Genomic DNA, 23,617 nt, shown 5'->3' on the forward strand with positions numbered 1-23,617 from the left:
CTATGAAGATCTTTATCAGTCAAACCATTATTTCAACATATGTTATTCCCTTTGTCATCGGTGTGTTACTTGCCCGAGATTCAATCATGATATCTTCATACATAGTTCAATCTCATTACCGGTAAGTCTCTTTACTCATTCCATAATGCATCATCCCGCAACTAACTCGTTAGTCACATTGCTTGCAAGGCTTCTATGATGTGCACTATCGAGAGGTCCCAGAGATACCTCTCCGATACTGGGAGTGACAAATCCTAATCCTGATCTATGGCAACCCAACAAGTACCTTCAGAGATACCTATAGAGCATCTTTATAATCACCCAGTTATGTTGTGACATTTGATAGCACACAAGGCATTCCTCCGGTATCGAGAGTTGCATAATCTCATAGTCAGAGGAATATGTATTTGACATGAAGAAAGCAATAGCAATAAAACTGAATGATCATTATGCTAAGCTAACAGATGGGTCTTGTCCATCACATCATTCTCCTAATGATGTGATCCCTTCACCAAATGACAACACATGTCTATGGCTAGGAAACTTAATCATCTTTGATTAACGAGCTAGTCAAGTAGAGGCATACTAGGGACACAGTGTTTTGTCTATGCATTCACACATGTATCAAGTTTCTAGTTACAATTCTAGCATGAATAATAAACATTTATCATGAATAAGGAAATATAAAATAACAATGTCATTATTGCATCTAGGGCATATTTCCTTCATAGCGTAGCGTTAGTGGCACATCGGGAAGTGAGGAGATAGCAACCTCAGTAGGTGTCCCATCCAGGGAAGAGAGAGAGAACAGCCTGGCAAGGCCAGATATGGATCATGACAAAGAGGAGCATGGCAGCGGAGGCAACCCCAAGGACGCGGCAAGGAAGAAAGTGGTGCAGCGCCCAGTATACTTTGTCAGCTCCCTGTTGGAGGGGGGCTAGATCTAGGTATGATGGCATGCAAAAATTGATTTTTGGCCTTGTCATGGCCTCAAAGAAACCGTGCCACTACTTCCAAGCCCATGATATCACGGTTGTCCCACACTTCCCGTTGCAAAGGATACTCCTAAACCTAGAGGCTACCGGCAGAATAGTGGAATGTGTATTGGAGTTATCCAGCTTTGGCCTGAGGTTTTAAAGCACATCAACGATTCAGAGCGGGGCATCGACAAAGTTTATTACAGAATGGACGCCAACCCCTGATGAAGAAGTGCTGGAAATAGTTATCCCCGACAAGGAATCGCCCCAAGAATGGATCATGTATTTTGATGGTGCCTTCTCCCTACAAGGTGCTGGGGCTGGCGTGCTTCTCATAGCTCCCATTGGAGAGCACTTGAAGTACGTCGTCCAGAAGCATTTTCCCCGGGAGGAGGCGACCAACAATACAACATAGTATGAAAAGGGCTCCTTGCTGGGCTCAGGATTGCCACAAAATTGGGAATCAAGAAGCCGATCATTCCAGGAGATTTACAACTTATGGTGAGACAAGTCAACAAGGATTACCAAAGTCCATTGATGGAGGCATACGTCGAGGAAGTGAGAAGATTGGAGGAGCACTATGACGGATTACAAACGGAGCACGTAGCCCATGCGGAAAACAACATTGCTGATCATCTGTCAAAGTGCATTGCGCAGAAGCTTCTTGTGGAACGAGGAACTTTTGTTCACTGCTACGTCTTGAGCTTGCGGTTGTTTTCCTTGAAGAGGAAAGGGTGATGCAACACAGTAGCGTAAGTATTTCCCTTAGTTTTTGAGAACCAAGGTATCAATCCAGTAGGAGGCTCCTCACAAGTCCCACAAACCTACACAAACAAACAAAGAACTCGCAACCAACGCGATAAAGGGTTGTCCATCCCTTCACGGCCACTTGCGAAAGTGAGATCTGATAGAGATAATATGATAAGATAAATATATTTTTGGTATTTTATGATATATATTGGAAAATTAAAGATGCAAATACAAGTAGATTGAAAGCGTATATGATAAAAGATAGACTCGGGGGCCATAGGTTTCACTAGAGGCTTCTCTCAAGATAGCATAAGTATTATGGTGGGTGAACAAATTACTGTCGAGAAATTGATAGAAAAGCGAATAATTATGAGATTATCTAGGCATGATCATGTATATAGGCATCACGTCTGTGACAAGTAGACCGACTCCTGCCTGCATCTACTACTATTACTCCACACATCAACCACTATCCAGCATGCATCTAGAGTATTAAGTTCATAAGAACAGAGTAACGCATTAAGAAAGATGACATGATGTAGAGGGATAAACTCATGCAATATGATATAAACCCCATCTTGTTATTCTTGATGACAACAATACAATACGTGCCTTGCTGCCCCTACTGTCACTGGGAAAGGACACCGCAAGATTGAACCCAAAGCTAAGCACTTCTCCCATGGCAAGAAAGATCAATCTAGTAGGCCAAACCAAACTGATAAGTCGAAGAGACTTGCAAAGATAACTCAATCATACATAAAAGAATTCAGAACAGATTCAAATATCTCTCAAAGATAAACTTGATCATAAACCCACAATTCATCGGATCTCGACAAACACACCGCAAAAAGAGTTACATCGAATAGATCTCCATAAGAGAGGGGGAGAACATGGTATTGAGATCCAAAAAGAAAGAAGAATCCATCTAGCTAATAACTATGGACCCGAAAGTCTGTGGTAAATTACTCACAACTCTTCGGAAGGGCTATGGTGTTGATGTAGAAGCCCTCCATGGTGGATTCCCCCTCCGGCAGAACACCGGCGATGGCTCCAAGATGGGATCTCGCAGATACAGGAGGTTACGATGGCAGAAATATTTCTTCGGTGGCTCCCCTGATGGTTTTGGGGTATATGGGTATATATAGGAGGAAGAAGTACGTTGGTGGGTGCCCGAGGGGCCCACAAGACAGGGGGCGCGCCCTATAGGGGGGGGGGGCGCCCTCCACCCTCGTGTCCACCTCGGGAGCTTCTTGACTTGCACTCCAAGTCCTCCGGATCACGTTCATTCCAAAAATCACGCTCCCGAAGGTTTCATTCCGTTTGGACTCCGTTTGATATTCCTTTTCTTTGATATACTAAAATAGGCAAAAAACAGCATTACGGGCTGGGCCTCTGGTTAGTAGGTTAGTCCCAAAAATGATATAAAAGTGTAAAGTAAGGCCCATAAACATCCAAAACAGGTAATATAATAGCATGGAACAATCAAAAATTATAGATACGTTGGAGACGTATCATTCACCATCTTACTTAGCCCTCCGTATGCCCGACAATAATGGCCCGAAAAAGGAGGGAATTAGACTCCGGTAAACCACTCCCGGTAGAGCCTCTCGGGGATCCTAGCAGGGACCCCTCCAGAAACAACTCCCCTTCGATTTTTGGGCTGCACCCTCCTGCTGGACCACTGGTCCCCGCAGTCGAGGGATGCGCTCCCACAAATGAGTAGGTGCCGCTAGTCCTCATTGCCGAGCCCTAGGCTCTAACTTGGGCAAGGCACATAGTCCATTTTCTCCAAACTTGAGAACTTCCCGAAGAGCAAGAAGAAGCGGAAAGAGTAGCCCGGAGGGCTAGTATGTATCAGTTTGTCGATGACACACTATAGAGAAGAAGGCCCAATGGTGTGAAATTGAAGTGCATTTGCCGGGAAGAAGGAAAGGAACTGGTAGTAGAAATACACAAAGGCATGTGCGCCTCCCACATTGGATCAAGGGCTTTAGTTGAGAAAACATTCCAGTAAGGATTCTATTGGCTCCTAGCCCTCCAAGATGCGATCGAGCTAGTCATAAAGTCCGGAAGTAGCTGCTTTGAGAAAGGTGACTACTCAGTCAGCTATCAAGTTCTTGAAAGATTAGGTGTGCCGCTTCAAGGTCCCCGCCTGAATCATCATCGACAATGGCACCCAATTCACGAGCCGTGCCTTCATGCAATATGTTCGTGCCCTCGGAAGCAAGATCTCATTTGCCTCTGTTGCACATCCCAGAAGAAATGGACAAGCTAAGAGGGCGGACACTGAAGTGTTGCAGGGACTCAAGACAAGAACATTTGATAAGCTATAGAAGTGCAGCAGGCGATGGATCGATGAGGTGCCGGTGGTTCTTTGGTCCCTGAAAACGACACCAAATCAAGCTACCGGGCAGACTCCTTCCTCGCTACTCTATGGGGCAGAAGCAGTTATCCCCACGGAACTCATTTACGGGCACCTTGAGTACTTGCCTACGATAAAGTAGCGCAAGAACAACACCGGTGTGACGACTGTGTGCTTCTCAAGGAGAACCATCTCCGGGCTGCTACGCGTGCTGCACGCTACCAGCAAGCCCTGCGTCGCCATCACAGCTGCAGGGTTCATGCCCGGTGATTTTAGGAAGGCAACCTTGTCCTTAGGCGCGTTCAGTCCACCAAGGGTACGAACAAGTAGTCGACGAAGTGGGAAGGCGCGGACCTGGCGCAGTCCGTCTAGAGACCGGAGATGGCATGCATTCAATTGCAAAACTCATGGAATATTGAGCATCTCCGCAAGTTCTACCCGTAAGTGATGTCTACTACACAACCTTCTCCTTGTAGACATTGTTGGGCCTCCAAGTGCAGAGGTTTGTAGGACAGTAGCAAATTTCCCTCAAGTGGATGACCTAAGGTTTATCAATCCGTGGGAGGCATAGGATGAAGATGGTCTCTCTCAAACAACCCTGCAACAAAATAACAAAGAGTCTCTTGTGTCCCCAACACATCCAATACAATGGTAAATTGTATAGGTGCACTAGTTCGGTGAAGAGATGGTGATACAAGTGCAATATGGATGGTAGATATAGGTTTTTGTAATCTGAAATTATAAAAACAGCAAGGTAACTAATGATAAAAGTGAGCACAAACAGTATTGCAATGCTAGGAAACAAGGCCTAGGGTTCATACTTTCACTAGTGCAAGTTCTCTCAACAAAAATAACATAATTAGATCATATAACTATCCCTCAACATGCAACAAAGAGTGACTCCAAAGTCACTAATAGCGGAGAAGAAACGAAGAGATTATGGTAGGGTATGAAACCACCTCAAAGCTATCCTTTCTAATCTATCTATTCAAGAGTCCGTAGTAAAATAACATGAAGCTATTCTTTCCGTTTGATCTATCATAGAGTTCATACTAGAATAACACCTTAAGACACAAATCAACCAAAACCCTAATGTCACCTAGATACTCCATTGTCACCTCAAGTATCCATGGGCATGATTATACGATATGCATCACACAATCTCAGATTCATCTATTCAACCAACACAAAGTACTTCAAAGAGTGCCCCAAAGTTTCTACCGGAGAGTCAAGACAAAAACGTGTGCCAACCCCTATGCATAAATTCACAAGGTCACTGAACCCGCAAGTTGATCACCAAAACATGCATCAAGTGAATCACATGAATATCCCATTGTCACCACAGATAAGCACGGTAAGACATACATCAAGTGTTCTCAAATCCTTGAAGACTCAATCCGATAAGATAACTTCAAAGGGAAAACTCAATCCATTACAAGAGAGTAGAGGGGAAGGAACAACATAAGATCCAACTATAATAGCAAATCTTGCGATACATCAAGATCGTGTCAAGTCAAGAACACGAGAGAGAGAGATCAAACACATAGCTACTGGTACATACCCTCAGCCCCGTCGGTGAACTACTCCCTCTCATCATGGAGAGCACCGGGATGATGAAGATGGCCAGTGGTGAGGGATCCCTCCTCCGGCAGGGTGCCGGAACAGGGTCCCAATTGGTTTTTGATGGCTACAGAGGCTTACGGTGGCGGAACTCCTGATATATTTTGTTCCTCGATGTTTTTAGGGTATATGGACATATATAGGCGAAAGAAGTCGGTCAGGGGAGCCATGAGGGGCCCACAAGGGTGGGGGCGCGCCCAGGGGGTAGGGCGCGCCTCCCTGCCTCGTGGCCACCTCGAAGCTTCCCTGACTTCTACTCTAAGTCTCCTGGATTGCTTCCATTCCAAAAATAACTCTCCCGAAGGTTTCATTCCGTTTCGACTCCGTCTGATATTCCTTTTCTGCGAAACACTGAAATAGGCAAAAAACTAAAATATGGGTTGGGCCTCCGGTTAATAGGTTAGTCCCAAAAATAATATAAAAGTGTATAATAAAGCCCATCAAACATCTAAAACAGATAATATAATAGCATGAATACTTCATAAGTTATAGATACGTTGGAGACGTATCAGCATCCCCAAGCTTAATTCCTGCTCGTCCTCGAGTAGGTAAATGATAAAAGAAAGAATTTACGAAGTGTGATTGCTAGCAGGTGCACAAGTTTGATAAATGATAATTCCAGTTACCTTTTCTAGCATCATTATATATCATAACAGTAGCTCATCTCATAAAACTTCTCATGATCAAGTAACAAGCTATTCACATGTTAAAGCATAGACCATAAACTTTCTTGAAAACTAGCAAACTTCATTCTCAGTCATCAAACAATTGCAATTCATCTTATTTTCGGGAAGGGTCTATGTCATAGATTTGATTTAGCAAACTCCACATACTCAACTATCATTTATTCTTTCACAATTGCTAACACTCACGTGATATTTATGGGTTCAAAGTTTTAATCAAACACAGAGAAAGATTGGGGCTTATAGTTTCGCCTCCCAACCTTTTACCTCAAGGGTATGGTCAACAATAATAATTTATGAATGCCTACATCCAAGTGGATATATATATATCCGGATCACCCCAACACAAAGTGCTTGCCAGAGGAAAAAAATGTAAAAAGGAAAGGTGTTGATTACCATGACTCTTGTATAAGGGTAGAAGATAAAAGTAAAAGATAGGCCCTTCACAATGGGAAGTAGAGGTTGTCATGCGCTTTTATGATTGGATGCACAAAATCTTAATGTAAAAGAACGTCACTTTATATTGCCACTTGTGATAAAGACCTTTATTATGCAGTCCGTCGCTTTTATTTCTTCCCTATCACAAGTTCGTATAAAGCTTATTTTCTTCGCACTAATAGATCATACATATTTAGAGAGCAATTTTTATTGCATGCACCGATGACAACTTACTTGAAGGATCTTACTCAATCCATAGGTATGTATGGTGGACTCTCATGGCAAAACTAGTTTAAGGGATATTCGGAAACACAAGTAGTATCTCTACTTAGTGAAAAGAATTTGGCTAGCATGAGAGGGAAATGCAAGCTCAACATGTTGGACGATCCAAGACAATATAACTTTTCAGATATAGGAAAACATAACCCATTACATTGTCTTCCTTGTCCAACGTCAACTTTTTAGCATGTCATATTTTAATGAGTGTTCACAATTACAAAAGACATCCATGATAGTATATTTATATGTGAAATCTCTCTTCCTTCAGTATTCTTTCATGAATTGTTCAAATGACCAATACAATGTTTGCTAACCTTTAATAAATTTACAACCTCTACTTCTTATATGTGAAGTCATTACTCCCCATGGGGTAAGCATATGAAACATATATAATTTCATATTTATGATATTCAACTCATGCAACCATTTACCCATAGGATATAAGTGAAGCACACGAGTAAATGACAAACTACCCGAAAAAGATATAAGTGAAGATCAATGATTAGTTAAATAATTATGCAACTATGTGAAGACTCTCTAACATTTAAGTATTTCAGATCTTGGTATTTTATTCAAACAGCAAGCAAAAAAAAATGACATTTCAAGGATAGAACACATCATGTGAAGAAGCAAAAACTTAGGTTCAACCGATACTAACCGATAATTGTTGAAGAAGAAAGGTGGGATGCCTACCGGGGCATCCCCAAGCTTAGATGCTTGAGACTTCTTGAAATATTATCTTGGGGTGCCTTGGGTATCCCCAAGCTTGAGCTTTTGTGTCTCCTTAATTCCTTTTATATCACGGTTTCCTAAATCTCGAAAACTTCATTCACACCAAACTCAACAAGAACTCGTGAGATAAGTTAGTATAAACCAATGCAAAATCCTTATCATTTTCTACTGTAACAAATTGCTAACATTATTATTCAACATTTCATACTAAATGTCTCTGCATATTTAATACTCTTATCCTCAAATAGAATCATTAAACAAGCAAGCATATGCAAATAATGCGAACATAACAGCAATCTGCCAAAACAGTATAGTCTGTAAAGAATGCAAGATTCATCATACTTCCCTAACTCCAAAATTATGAGAAAAATACTACACTGTAGAAGATTTATCAGAGCTCAATATGCAAAAGGTTTTGAACATTATATCATTCTCTGACTTTTCTAGGGAATTTTTGCAACAACGGTAAACTTTCTGTTTTGAAACAGCAACATGTATACTTGCAAAATAAGCATGGTAAAGGCTATCCTTGACATTTTTATTGAAAATATAGATGCAAAACATTATTATAAATAACAGCAAGCAAATACCAACAAAAGGAAATGACACTCCAAGCAAAACACATATCATGTGGTGAATAAAAATATAGCTCCAAGTAAAGTTACCGATGAACGAAGACGAAAGAGGGGATGCCATCTGGGGCATCCCCAATCTTCGGCTCTTGGTTGTCCTAAAATATTACCTTGGGGTGCCTTGGGCATCCCCAAGCTTAGGCTCTTGCCTCTCCTTATTCCATAGTCCGTCAAAACTTCACCCAAAACTTGAAAACTTCACAACACAAAACTCGTAAGCTCCGTTAGTATAAGAAAATAAATCACCACTTTTGGTAATGTTGTGAACTCATTATTTATTCATATTGGTGTAATATATACTGTATTCCAACTTCTCTATGGTTCATACCCTCCGATACTACTCATAGATTCATCAAAATAAGCAAACAACACATAGAAAACAGAATCTGTCAAAAACAGAACAGTCTGTAGTAATCTGTATAAAACATATACTTATGAAACCCCAAAAATTCTGAAATAAAGTGTTGGACCTGCGAAATTTGTCTATTAATCTTCTGCAAAAAGAATCAACTTAAAATCACTCTCCAGTAAAACATGACAGCTAATCTCGTGAGCGCTAATGTTTCTGTTTTTTTACAGGAAGATCACAAAGACTTCACCCAAGTCTTCCCAAAGGTTCTACTTGGCACAAACACTAATTAAAACATAAAACCACATCTAAACAGAGGCTAGATGAATTATTTATTACTAAACAGGAGCAAAACTAAAGAACAAAAATAAAATTAGGTTGCCTCCCAACAAGCGCTAACGTTTAATGCCCCTAGCTAGGCATGATGATTTCAATGATGCTCACATAAAAGATAAGAATTGAAACATAACGGGAGCAACATGAAGCATATGACTAGAACATTTAAGCTAACCCACTTCCTATGCATAGGTATTTTGTGAGCAAACAACTTATGGGAACAATAATCAACTAGCATAGGAAGGCAAAACAAGCATAGCTTCAAGATTTTCAACACATAGAGAGGAAACTTGATATTATTGCAATTCCTACAAGCATATGTTCCTCTCTCATAATAATTTTCAGTATCTTCATGAATGAATTCAACAATATAACCAGCACCTAATGCATTCTTTTCATGATCTACTTGCATAGAAATTTTACTACTCTCCACACAAGGAAATTTATTCTCATCAGTAGTAGTGGGAGTAAAGTTAACAAAATAAATATCATGTGAGGCATAATCCAATTGAAAACTAAAATCATGATGACAAGTTTCATGGTTATAATTATTCTAAATAGCATACAAGTCATCACAATAATCATCATAGATAGCAACTTTATTCTCATAATCAATTGGAACCTCTTCCGAAATAGTGGATTCATCACTAAATAAAGTCATGACCTCTCCAAATCCACTTTCATCAATATAATCATCATAAATAGGAGGCATGCTTTCATCATAATAAATATTCTCATCAAAACTTGGGGGACAAAAAATATCATATTCATCAAACATAGCATCCCCAAGCTTGTGGCTTTGCATATCATTAGGACCATGGGTATTCAAACAATTCATACTAATAACATTGCAATCATGCTCATCATTCAAAGATTTAGTGCCAAACAATTTATAGATTTCTTCTTCTAGCACTTGAGCACAATTTTCCTTACCATCATTCTCACGAAAGATATTAAACAGATGACGCATATGAGACAAACTCAATTTCATTTTTTGTGTGTAGTTTTCTTTTATAGATAAACAAGTGATAAAACAAGAAACAAAAAGATTCGATTGCAAGATCTAAAGATATACCTTCAAGCACTCACCTCCCTGGCAACGGCGCCAGAAAAGAGCTTGATGTCTACTATGCAACCTTCTCCTTCTAGACGTTGTTGGGCCTCCAAGTGCAGAGGTTTGTAGGACAGTAGCAAATTTCCCTCAAGTGGATGACCTAAGGTTTATCAATCCGTGGGAGGCGTAGGATGAAGATGGTCTCTCTCAAACAACCCTGCAACCAAATAACAAAGAGTCTCTTGTGTCCCCAACACACCCAATACGATGGTAAAATTTTATAGGTGATACAAGTGCAATATGGATGGTAGATATAGGTTTTTGTAATCTGAAATTATAAAAACATCAAGGTAACTAATGATTAAAGTGAGCACAAATGGTATTGCAATGCTAGGAAACAAGGCCTAGGGTTCATAATTTCACTAGTGCAAGTTCTCTCAACAATAATAACATAATTGGATCATATAACTATCCCTCAACATGCAACAAAGAGTCACTCCAAAGTCACTAATAGCGGAGAACAAACGAAGGGATTATGGTAGGGTACAAAACCACCTCAAAGCTATCCTTTCTGATCTATCTATTCAAGAGTCCGTAGTAAAATAACATGAAGCTCTTCTTTCCGTTCGATCTATCATAGAGTTCGTACTAGAATAACACCTTAAGACACAAATCAACCAAAACCCTAATGTCACCTAGATACTCCATTGTCACCTCAAGTATCCGTGGGCATGATTATACAATATGCATCACACAATCTCAGGTTCATCTATTCAACCAACACAAAGTACTTCAAACAGTGCCCCAAAGTTTCTACCGGAGAGTCAAGACGAAAACGTGTGCCAACCCCTATGCATAAGTTCACAAGGTCACTGAACCCGCAAGTTGATCACCAAAACATACATCAAGTGAATCATGTGAATATCCCATTGTCACCACAGATAAGCACGGCAAGACATACATCAAGTGAATCACGTGAATATCCCATTGTCACCACAGATAAGCACTGCAAGACATACATCAAGTGTTCTCAAATCCTTGAAGACTCAATCCGATAAGATAACTTCAAAGGGAAAACTTAATCCATTACAAGAGAGTAGAGGGGGAGAAACATCATCAGATCCAACTATAATAGCAAAGCTCGCGATACATCAAGATCATATCAAGTCAAGAACATGAGAGAGAGAGACAGATCAAACACATAGCTACTGGTACATACCCTCAGCCCTGAGGGTGAACTACTTCCTCCTCGTCATGGAGAGCGCCAGCATGATGAAGATGACCACTGGTGAGGGATCCCCCCTCCGGCAGGGTGTTGAAACAGGGCCCCGATTGGTTTTTGGTGGCTACAGAGGCTCGCGGCGGTGGAACTCCTGATCTATTCTGTTCCTCAATGTTTTTAGGGTATATGGACATATATAGGCGAAAGAAGTCGGTCAGGGGAGCCACGAGGGGCCCACGAGGGTGAGGGGTGCTATCGGTGTCAAAACCGGCGGATCTCGGGTAGGGGGTCCTGAATTGTGCGTCTAAGGCTAATGGTAACAGGAGACTAGGGACACGATGTTTACCCAGGTTCGGGCCCTCTCGATGGAGGTAATACCCTACTTCCTGCTTGATTGATCTTGGTGATATGAGTATTACAAGAGTTGATCTATCACGAGATCGAAGAGGCTAAACCCTAGAGGCTAGGCTATGGTATGATTGTTGTTCTACGGAGTAAACCCTCCGGTTTATATAGACATCGAAGGGGGCTAGGGTTACACAGAGTTGGTTACAGAGAAGGAGATCTACATCCGAACCGCCAAGCTTAACTTCCACGCCAAGGAGAGTCCCATCCGGACACGGGACGAAGTCTTCAATCTTGTATCTTCATAGTCCAACAGTCCGAAAAAAGTATATAGTCCGGCTGTCCGGATACCCCCTTATCTAGGACTCCCTCAGTAGCCCCTGAACCAGGCTTCAATGACGATGAGTCCGGCGCGTAGATTGTCTTCGGCATTGCAAGGTGGGTTCCATCTCCGAATACTCTAAGATAACTTCCGAACACAAGGACCGTGTCCGACCCTGCAAGACAAACTTCACATACCGCCGTAGAGAGAACAATAATCCATGAATCTAATCTGCTGACAGCTCTTCGTAGCGTGACATCACGCCACTGCTCGACTCTTATTCAAACAATATTTACAACCAGCCACCGCACACATCGCGAGGCAGTTTCTTTGGTATGTCTTGTCAAAGCAGAGATCGTGTCCCCTTATCACGGGATCTCCATCAATACGGGTATGGGTAACCCAACCAGTGCCATCAATCGAGGCACTTGGAAAATAAGTGATTTCGAGAGGCAAGTGGGGAGGTGCACATTCTGCATCGCCTTTATAAAGGGACAAGGATCTCCCGTTTTCACCCACGCCTTCTTCCTCCTCTGCTCATCCGTTCTCGCACTCTCGAGCCCCAACGCCCAAGTTCTCACCTTCTCCGTAGGACCGCAGCATGTCCGGAGCGGGAGGCAAGTGGATGGCCTCCTCCGTCACAGCGGAGGACATTACCAAGCTCCGGGCGGCCGGATACCTGGCTGAGAGCATCGCGCACAGGCTTCTGGCAGAGGGACAGATCACCCCCACCCCAAAGTCTCGGGAGAGAGTAGTATTTCTCCCTCATTTCGTCCGCGGACTAGGATTTCCACTCCACCCATTTGTCCGCGGGCTCATGTATTACTACAGGCTAGATTTTCACGATCTAGCCCCGAATTTCATCCTGAACATCTCGGCATTCATCGTCGTGTGCGAGGCCTTCCTCTGCATCAAGCCCCACTTTAGCCTGTGGCTGCAAATCTTCTACGTGAAGCCGAAGATCGTGAGCGGCCATCAGGTGGAGTGCGGAGGTGCCATGGTGGGCAGAATGCCCAATGTTACATGGCTCGACGGCTACTTCATGGAGACCGTGAAAGGGTGGCAATCAGGGTGGTTCTATATCACTGAGCCGCGCAGCACCAACTGGGTGGCGGCCCCCAAATTCAGACCCGGAATCCCCATGCAGCTCACTTCTTGGGAGAGGAAGGGCCTGGCCTGGGGCAAACACACAGAGCTGACCGGACTCGAGACCTGTATCAAGAGTATGAGGGACAGGAAGATCAAGCTTGTTAACGTGGTCCAGGTTATGCTCGTCTGCCGGATTCTCCCTTGTCAAAGACGGGCATTTGATATGTGGGAGTTCGATCCGGCCGAACACCAGATGTTGCTGGAACTCTTCAACACGACGCATAAAGAAATCTGGAAGGTGCTGTTCAAGACCGGCGAAGTTCCTCCTCCCCTTTCCGGGGACCATTGGCTCAGCGCAACGCGCCTCGCCAATCCTGTAAGTCCTCTGATTATCACAAGATGTCCCTTTCCCAGTATATTCGTGGGAGGATTTTTAAGTCACCATGCTAGCCAAACAGGATTGGGTGGAGACGGCGGAGGGGATTGACTGCCCACCTCTGCTGCCTGAGGATCCCGTAGACGCACTCCTAACGGAGATGCTGGTTCCGGCGCCATACAAGGTGTCGGAGAAAAAGGCCGAAAAGAAGGCCACGGGGACCCGGAAGGGTCTTCGGCGCGAGGCCGCACCAGACGCCTCGCCAGAAGATGACGAGGCGCACTCCTCCAACGAAGGGGAGGAGAGAAAGAGGAAGGCAGCCCCAACCGAGGGGGCCGAAGGGTCCAAGAAGGCGGCCGCGGGGACTAGAAAAGGTCTCCGGCGCAGGGCCGTGATAGACTCGCCATCCGAGTACGACGAGGAGGACTCCCCCCACGGAGACGGGGGGAAGCATGAGGAAATGCCCCCTCCCCGCACTGGGGAGGAGAAGAAAAGGAAGGCCGCCCCATCGGGGGAGGCCGGGACACCGAAGAAGGGAAAGGCGTCCCTTCCAGATCAGTCCACTACCGCCGCTTACAGCGACAAGGAGTGGCTGCCCAGGGGCAAGCCCCAAGCAAGGTCGTAAGTATCCGCATTCTGTAATACTTTTTCATGCGACTTTGACCTTATGGTTTGTAATGACGCTGAACATGTATATGCAGTCCGGCCGGGTCCAATCTCGGGGTGTCCTCTTTGGAGGAGTCTCTGGGCGAGTCGGAGATGAATTCACTCCCGACGGCCACCTCCCCACGACCTGCGGATGACACTGAGGTGCTGTCCTGAAGGATACCAGAGAAGGAGGCGACGGTTCCGGAGACATCCCAAGGCAAAATGCCCGACGCCGGGCACATGGGGGGCAAGACCCCCATGGATTATGCTGATGGGAGCCACAGAAAGTCTGGCTCCCAGCCGGTTACTGTGCTGGAGCCTCCAAAGGTTTCAGATTCCAGTAGGCAGCCCCTCGCGAAGGAGAGATGAGCCGGACGTGCCGATGACATCCACCCAGCCAGAGGCATTGGATAATTTATTGGAAGTCCTTCGAGGCGCTTCCATCGGCGATGACCACCGTACTCTTATGAGTATGGTGATTGAGATGGTTCGGTTCGCCAAGAGCAGATTGACCAAAGCCTGCACCAGCCTACTAACAGGCTTAGAGGTAAGTAATGAAATAGTGTGAGGAAATACCACCCGATAGATAGTAGCCCCTGATACTCTGGTTGGTGTTCGGAAGGAAAAGCCAAACAGAGGGTCAACTAAAAAACCACAGGAAGTTAATAGTACTTTTCTATGTTAACAAGCAGGCATTGCTGCTGACCTCCGCTGCACGCACAGCTGAGGTTGCCGGACTCAAGCGCGACCTGGGGCAGGCCGAAGAAGAGCTCGACCTCGTGAAGAGGCAGCTCGAGGAGAACAAAGGTAAGTGAAACCCTGTCCGTGTGTCTTATAGAGGAGAAAAATTGATAATGCTAACAACAAGCATCGTGATTTTTAATAGGGAGCGCGACCGAAGTGGCGGCCCTGAAGAAAGCGTTGTCCGCGGCAGAAGCCAAGGCCGCTACGGAGCGCACCGAGCGCAAGTAGCAAGATGCTCAGGTGGGAGAGGTACAACAAGAGCTCCATGAGCTCGAAAAGAAGTTCGAGTCCTTGGAGCATGACTTCAAGACGCAGGAGTCCGAGCTTGCGAAGCCCCTCCAGAGCACAACAGACGCCAAGGCCGAAGCCCAAAAGGCTCTCCAGGAAATCCAGGTGGCCAAGAAGATAGCAGAGGGTAAGGCATTCTTTATGCAGAGCAAGCATGTGGAGGAGTCATTTCTTTTACTTACACGAATTCAGAGCCCTCCAGGGGCATTCGCGGATCTGCCATGTAGCATTTCGGATGCCGCGGAGTTCTATCATGCTGAAGAGGGGAGCTCAACGGAGAAGCTGTTCTGGTCCCAATACACTGGAGCCAAACACCCGATGCCTCTAAGTGACCAACTGAAGCAATTGGTCGAACTCCACAATGCGGCTGAACTGGCCATGAAGGACCTCATAGTACGGATGTGGCCTGGCGAGCCCCTGCCCGGCAGCTACTTTGGCCTGGTAAAGCGGATGGTGCATGCCTGTCCATGGCTAGAAGTTATCTAGCAGTCCGTCTGTATTGAGGGTGCCCGACGGGCCTTTGCCCGCGCGAAGATGCATTGGGCCAAACTAGATGCTGAGAAGCTCGTGAAGGATGGACCCCCGAAGGGTAAGGAGCATCGCTACCCCGAAAAATATTATGATGGCGTTATGAAAGGCGCTCGTCTTGTGGAAAATGAATGTGCCAGGAACATAATCTTTGAGTGAATGTACTCATGTCGTCTTTGTGATATGAGAACGAGTTTGTTTGCGCTATATAATGCTTTGTTTGATTTAAAATATTACCTTCTGTGCGGCCGTTTATCAAAATCTGAAAGTAGGCCAGTTGTCGGCTTCTGCCCCCTTGTAACTAGTACTGGGGTGTTTGTGGAAAACCCAAACACTCTTTATCCAAATTGTTGGTTCTTTAAGGAGGTGTTTAGTGCAGTGAACAAGGCAATCGGACTATTTGGCTTTATAACTCTCACTTGGCCATAGAAGTCTATAATTTTAAATTTCGGCAAAGCCCCTAGTATTCGAAAGGCCGAACTGGGGCGCTATACACGCCTAAATCGGGCAAGGCCGATTCCTCGCCTTAAGCGGAAAAAATCTTTAAGGATTTAGTACCTCGCGAACAGAGACCAACTCTCGCCGCATCATGACGGTCAGTTTTCGGCTTTCTCTACTGAGGTGCTCGTCCGGAAAAACCGGGATAGAATCGCAGTAGTTCTCCGTGCGCTACCTTAGCCGATATAACGGAACGTAAGGTACCAAAACAAGGGAGCCGGGCTAACCCAACTATTGACCCAAGACATGATTCAGAGCTGATGCATATAATGCTATAAGTTCGGGGTGCCGCACTGTCGAAAGTGTTTGGACTTTTATTGTCGTATTATGGGGCTCAATAGAAAGCCTCTGGCGCACGGATCATACCAAAGTGTTCGGATCCGGCATTGAATAAATATTCTAGGGAAAATATGAAGATAGTAATAAGATGTTGATGCTGTATACTATTTCCCATTGTTATTTGGATAATATGGCAAGGCGTATGTGTACAATTAATGCATTAAGCAGAAAAAATAGGACTATTTTACATGTCCTATCCAAGGGCAGGCTGCATGCGGGTATGTAAAAATAGGTATAACGATCATTGAAAGAGACCACCTGGGTATTCCCTTGTGTGCAAAGCCTCTTGCCTCCCTGGTGTTCCCCTCAGTGATGAGTCCGATAGTCCGGTTCTCTGAAGGGGATTCCCGAAAGTGGGGTCCTAAAAAGAAAGGAAGTTGAAGGATGTGTGGGCCTTGTGGGGGCTGAACCGCACTGTGAGCTGCATCGTTGACTTGCCTCCGCATATGCCCATGGTATTTTGAGTGCGTAGTTGTGTACGCGTGGCACAAATGCCTCCTTAGTGGGGCTATTGTGGAGGCCGAATTTCTAATCGAGCTCTTGGCGCACCCGACCATCCTGCTGTGGGGTGCTCCGGACTCGTTTGATGGTGCTCGGGGTTGTTGTTGCCGAATTGGCTGTCTGTCGAAGAATGTTGCTTTGTACTTCGGCCGCCAGGGCTGCAGTATGCTCTTCCATATGGAGGGAGCGGTTTGTGTTTCTGTTGACTGGTATAACCCCGCGAGGTCCTGGCATCTTGAGCTTGAGGTATGCATAGTGCGGTACCGCATTGAATCGAGCGAACGCAGTTCGTCCCAGTAGTGCATGGTAGCTACTACGAAAAGGGACGATGTCAAAGGTTAACTCCTCGCTTCGGAAATTATCCGGAGATCCAAAGACCACTTCCAGTGTTATTGAGCCCGTACAGCGGGCCTCTACCCTTGGAATTACACCTTTAAAGGTGGTTTTGGTTGGCTTGATCCGTGAGGGATCTATGCTCATTTTGCGCACCGTGTCCTGATAGAGCAGGTTCAGGCTACTACCACCGTCCATGAGGACTTGCCTGAGATGGAATCCGTCGATGATTGGGTCAAGGGCCAATGCGGCTGAGCCGCCATGACGGATGCTGGTGGGATGGTCCCTACGATAAAATGTGATCGGGCAGGATGACCATGGGTTGAACTTTGGGGCAACGGGCTCCATTGCATAGACGTCCCTAAGTGCACGCTTTCGCTCCCGTTTGGGGGTGTGAGTGGCGTAGATCATGTTTACCGTTTTCACCTGGGGGGCGGGGGGATTTCTTTTGTCCCCCAGTGTTCGGACGCCGGGGTTCCTCGTCATCATCGATGTGCAGACCCTTGTCCTTGTTCTAGGTATTTATCTTATCGGCCTGTTTGAAAACCCAGCATTCTGTGTTAGTGGGATTGGCTGGTTTATCGGGGGTGCCGTGAATCTGGCACGAGCGGTCGAGTATACGGTCCAGACTGGACGATCTCGGATTGTTTCTCTTAAATGGCTTCTTCCGCTGACCGGATTTGGAGTTGCTGAATCCGGCATTTACTACCATATCTTCGGCATTGTCGCCATTGTTCCGACGCTTATGTCTATTGCGCCGTGGCTTTCCGTTACTGTTGCGGATATCTGAAGTGCCAGAGTTTCCTGGCGCGATGTTACTGCGAGCTAGCCAGCTATCCTCGCCTGCGCAAAAGCGGGCCATTAGTGTCATGAGGACCACCATGGACTTCGGCTTTTCTTGGCCGAGGTGTCGGGCAAGCCACTCGTCGCGGATATTATGCTTAAAGGCCGCCAGGGCCTCGGCGTCCGGACAGTCGACAATTTGGTTCTTTTTAGTTAGTAACCGAGTCCAGAATTTCCTGGCTGACTCTCCGGGCTGTTGGGTAATGTGACTTAAGTCATCAGCATCTGGTGGTCGCACGTAGGTGCCCTGGAAGTTATCGAGGAATGCGTCCTCAAGATTTTTCCAACTGCCAATGGAGTTTGCTGGCAGGCTATTCAGCCAATGTCTGGCTGGCCCTTTAAGCTTGAGTGGGAGATACTTGATGGCATGTAGGTCATCACCGCGAGCCATGTGAATTGGAGAAGGAAATCTTTGATCCACACCGCGGGGTCTGTTGTGCCATCATATGACTCGATGTTGACAGGTTTAAACCCTTCTGGGAATTCATGTTCCATTACTTCATCCGTGAAGCAGAGGGGGTGTGCGGCCTCTCTGTGCCGGGCTATGTCGCGACGTAGTCCGACTAAGTCTAGTCGGTTATGTTCTGCCCAGCCGGACTTATTATTAGTGTATCCGGCATCACGACCATGGTCATGTGCTGTGGCACGCCCTCGTGATCCGTAGATCGATCTCGGTTGTCCTACGTTGTTTTCCAATATATCTTGCAGGTCCTGCGTATTGCTCTGGGCCGTAGCAAACTGGCATGGAGGTGCGGGCTGGTATTCGGTCTGATATGCCATTTTATCCCGGCCACGAGGTGGCCGGTCAGCCTCATTTTGTGCTGGAAGTTCAGGCTCTTCGACCTCTTCTTCTAGCGATTTGTGCTTTGGGTATCCCCTGATGGGGGGCTCGAGTCTGCATTCCTCGGCCGCCAGGACCTCAGTCCATCTTTCTGCGAGCAGATCTTGATCAGCTTGGAGTTGTTGTTGCTTCTTTTTTAGGCTTCTTGCAGTGGCTATAAGCCGGTGCTTGAAGCGCTCCTGCTCTATGGGATCCTCCGGTACGCCGAATTCATCGTCACCGAGGCTCTCCTCGTCTTCGGAGGGAGGCATATAGTTATCATCCTCCAAGTATCCGTCCGTCGCCTGTTCATCTGGGCTGACCTGCCCGTGTTCTTGTTCGGCTTGCTCAAAGGTAGGCTGATCAGGATTGTATTCCTCTTCGACGCCATCTAGATTATTTTCTTCTCCAGTGCCGGTGTTGCTGTGGCGGGGCTTGGAGCGGCGCCGATGACGCCGATGCTTTGATTTCTTCCCTGAGGGGTTATCTCCTGTTGCCTCATCGCCATTGTTGTCCTTGGGAGTATCCACCATATATATATATCATATGAAGAGGTGGCATTCCAGCGCCCTGTGGGCGGTGGTTCCTGTTCTTCTCCCGCATTGTCGTCTATACCGTTGATGTCTTCGGAGTCGAAGTTAAGCACGTCGGTCAAATCATCGACCATGGCTATGAACTGGGTGGTGGGTGGGTGACGAATTTCTTCATCGCCTGCTTCCCACTCGAGCCGAACATAGTTCGGCCAGGAATCTCCTGACAGAGAGAGAGACCTTAATGAATTTAGCACATTGCCAAAGGGGGAGTGCTGGAAGATATCCACGACGGTGAATTCCATGACCGAAGCCCAATCAGATTCGATAGGCATGGATGCACGCGGGCCGTGACCTACGACCAAAGATAAGTCCAGGGGTGCGGAGACACAGATTTCCTTAGAAGAGGAGTCTGTGTTCGGCTCCAACACCGATAGGTGAGCGACCTCCATGGCGGGGTCCATCCACCCGTCCTCAGATGGCACGATCTACTCTGGATCAAAGTCCGGAGCAATGGCAGGTGCGATATCCCGAATACCGTCCGACGGCAGATCTAAGTCATGCACATGGCGATCGTTCGACGCTCCTGACGTGGGCTCGAACCCGTCGAAGATCAAGTCTTCGCGGATGTCGGCAATGTAGTTTAGGTTCCCGAACCTGACCTGACAGCCGGGGGCGTAGATGTCGATCTGCTCTAGGTGGCCAAGCGAGTTGGCACGCAGTGCGAAGCCGCCGAACACAAAAAATTTGTCCAGGGAGGAAAGTCTCACCCAGGACAGAGTTGTTGAAGGTTGGAGAAGCCATCGAGCCTTACAGCGATGACACATAGGAACTCTCCATGAAAGCACCAATGTCGGTATCAAAACTGGTGGATCTCGGGTAGGGGGTCTCGAACTGTGCGTCTAAGGCTAATGGTAACAGGAGACTGGGGACACGATGCTTACCCAGGTTCGGGCCCTCTCGATGTAGGTAATACCCTACTTCCTGCTTGATTGATCTTGATGATATGAGTATTACAAGAGTTGATCTACCACGAGATCGAAGAGGCCAAACCCTAGAGGCTAGCCTATGGTATGATTGTTGTTCTACGGACTAATCCCTCCGGTTTACATAGACACCCGAGGGGGCTAGGGTTACACATAGTCGGTTACAGAGAAGGAGATCTACATCCGAATCGCCAAGCTTGCCTTCCACGCCAAGGAGAGTCCCATCCAGACACTGGACAAAGTCTTCAGTCTTGTATCTTCATAGTCCAACAGTCCGGCCAAAGTATATAGTCCGGCTGTCCGGATACCCCCTTATCCAGGACTCCCTCAGGCGCGCCCAGGGGGGTAGGGCGTGCCTCCCTGCCTCGTGGCCACCTTGAAGCTTCCCTGACGTCTACTCCAAGTCTCCTGGATTGCTTTCGTTCCAAAAATAATTCTCCCGAAGGTTTCATTCCATTTCGACTCCGTTTGATATTCCTTTTCTGCGAAACACTGAAATAGGCAAAAAACAACAATATGGGCTGGGCCTCCGGTTAATAGGTTAGTCCCAACAATAATATAAAAGTGTATAATAAATCCCATTAAACATCTAAAACAGATAATATAATAGCATGAATACTTCATAAATTGTAGATACGTTGGAGACGTATCAGTAAGGCGCGGCTGTCGGTCCCTACCCGGCAGCCACACTTTTGTACAGGCCTTGCCTCTGTTGCATGTAACCCCTTGTACAAAGCTAGTCGCAGACCCTGAGCAACAGAGAAATAAATGAAGAGCTGCCCCCCCCGACAAGTTGCATGCATGCATAATCATATCATGAGCATCGCATGTTCATGTAGATAGGATCGCATCTGGCATAACTTTCATATGCATAAGCTGCAGGCTCCTGCTGTGAACACAGTCCCCAAGAGGAGATAAAAAGACGAGCCACCACTATGGTCTCCGGAAGCCAAATAGATAAGTTCTTTCTCTTATCCATACGTGTTCTATAAGTAAAGACTTGTGCATGAGAAAACCCTGCTACCCTTTGAAACTTAGGTGATCCCACCCTTCGACTCGAATGCTGCTTCGGTCGGCGTGGTCGTAGTGGCCTTTGATGGATAAGGACCGACAGGGGGATGGTCCCTCTTTATGGTTTGTGCCTGGTAGGCCCACTCCTCGGCAACAAAACAGAGGGTACCGACAGGATAGCCTACTGGGGGAAACTCGTTGACTTAAATATAGAGGTGTTCCACCTCTGGATGGACATATATGATACGTCTCTAATGTATCTATAATTTTTGATGTATTCATCCCATGTTTATAATATTTCTACATGATTTTTGTATGATTTGATTAGAACTAACCCTGACTGACGTTGTTTTCAGCAGAACTACTGTGGTGTTGTTTTTTGTACAGAAATAAAAGTTCTCGTATGCGCTGAAAATCAACGGAGATTTTTTCTGGAAAATATAAAAAATATTGGAACAAAGAGTTACCAGAGGGGAGGTGAGGGAGTTCCAGACTAGGGGGGTGTCCGGATAGCCGAACTATCATCATCGGCCGTACTCCAAGACTATGAAGATACAAGATTGAAGACTTCGTCCCGTGTCCGGATGGGACTTTCCTTGGCATGGAAGGCAAGCTTGGCGATACGGATATGTAGATCTCCTACCTTTGTAACCGACTCTGTGTAACCCTAGCCCTCTCCGGTGTCTATATAAACCGGATGGCCTTAGTCCATAGGACGAACAACAATCATACCATAGGCTAGCTTCGAGGGTTTAGCCTCCTTGATCTTGTGGTAGATCTACTCTTGTAACCCACATCATCAATATTAATCAAGCAGGACGTAGGGTTTTACCTCCATCAAGAGGGCCCGAACCTGGGTAAAAACATCGTGTCCCTCGTCTCCTGTTACCATCCGCCTAGACGCACAGTTCGAGACCCCCTACCCGAGATCCGCCGGTTTTGACACCGACATTGGTGCTTTCATTGAGAGTTCCTCTGTGTCATCACCAATAGGCTCGATGGCTTCTTCGATCATCATCAACGACGCCATCCAGGGTGAGACCTTCCTCCCCGGACAGATCTTCGTATTCGGCGGCTTCGCACTGCGGGCCAATTCGCTTGGCCAACTGGAGCAGATCGAAGGCTACGCCCCTGGCCGTCAGGTCAGATTTGGAAGTTTGAACTTCACGGTTGAAATCCGCGGGGACTTGATCCTCGACGGATTCGAGCCATAGCCGAGCGTGCCGTACTGTCACGATGGGCATGATTTAGCTCTGCAGCCGGACAGTACCCTGGAGGCCGCACTCGAACCCGCTCCAATCTTCGACTCGGAGCCGGCTGCGCAGACCAAGGATGGATGGCTAGACACCACCTCGGGGGCTGCAACCTCTACGGCAATAGAGCCGAACACCGATCTTGTCCCCCATAAAGCTCGTGACTCCGAGGTGCCGGACTCCTTGCCTGACTCCGGACCTCCCGCGCCCCCTCCAGTCGAATCCGATTGGGCGCTGATCATGGAGTTCACCGCGGCGGACATCTTTCAACACTCACCTTTTGGCGACATCTTGAGTTTGCTAAAGTACCTCTCATTATCAGGAGAGGCCTGGCCGGACTGCGGCCAGGACGGTTGGGATGCGGACAACAAAGAAATTCAAAACCCACCCACCACCCACTTGGTAGCCGTTGTCGACGATCTAACCGACATGCTATACTACGACTTCGAAGACATCGACGGTATGGACGACGATGCCAGAAACGACCAAGAACCAGCGCCTGACAGGCACGGAAAAGCCACCCCAGCTCACAACGTATACATGGTGGACACACCAAAAGGATGCGACAATGAGGAAAAACGGGACGTGGCGAAGGACAACTCCCCCAACAAACAAACAAAGCGGCGACGCAAGCGCCGCCCGAAGACCGGCATCGACAAAAACGGTACCCATATGGACCCGGCCCTAGAGCAGGGCGAAGCAGTGGACGACGCACATGTCAAAAACCAG

Source organism: Triticum dicoccoides, chromosome 2B, assembly GCF_002162155.2.
Source record: "Triticum dicoccoides isolate Atlit2015 ecotype Zavitan chromosome 2B, WEW_v2.0, whole genome shotgun sequence".
NCBI classification, from domain to species: domain Eukaryota; kingdom Viridiplantae; phylum Streptophyta; class Magnoliopsida; order Poales; family Poaceae; genus Triticum; species Triticum dicoccoides.